Source organism: Amblyraja radiata, unplaced genomic scaffold, assembly GCF_010909765.2.
Source record: "Amblyraja radiata isolate CabotCenter1 unplaced genomic scaffold, sAmbRad1.1.pri S109, whole genome shotgun sequence".
Classification (NCBI taxonomy): Eukaryota; Metazoa; Chordata; class Chondrichthyes; order Rajiformes; family Rajidae; genus Amblyraja; species Amblyraja radiata.
This window is the reverse complement of record NW_022630099.1, coordinates 27,501-27,861: the sequence shown is the minus strand read 5'-3', so window position 1 is coordinate 27,861 and position 361 is coordinate 27,501.

The window sequence follows — 361 nt, the reverse complement described above, 5'->3', positions numbered from 1 at the left end:
CTCTTTTTATGAAGGCCAACAGGCCAAAACTGCACACAATACTCCAGGTGTGGTCTCACTAGGGCCCTGTACAACTGTAGAAGGACCTCTTTGCTCCTATATTCGATTCCTATTGTTATAAAGTCATTTCAATCTTTCCATGCGCCGCCCAGCGGTACCAAGCGTTGGGCAATGTTAGGACGGAAGATGACAATAAGGTTTTTTATTGGCAATGACCTCAAGTGTTATGGGCGTGAAAGAAGGAGGATAGGGTTGAGAGGGGGACACATAGATCAGCCACGATTGAATTCCGGAACAGACGCGATGGGCCGAATGTCCGAATTCGCCTCTAATGTCGCCTTTCTCTGATCGTACAGACTCA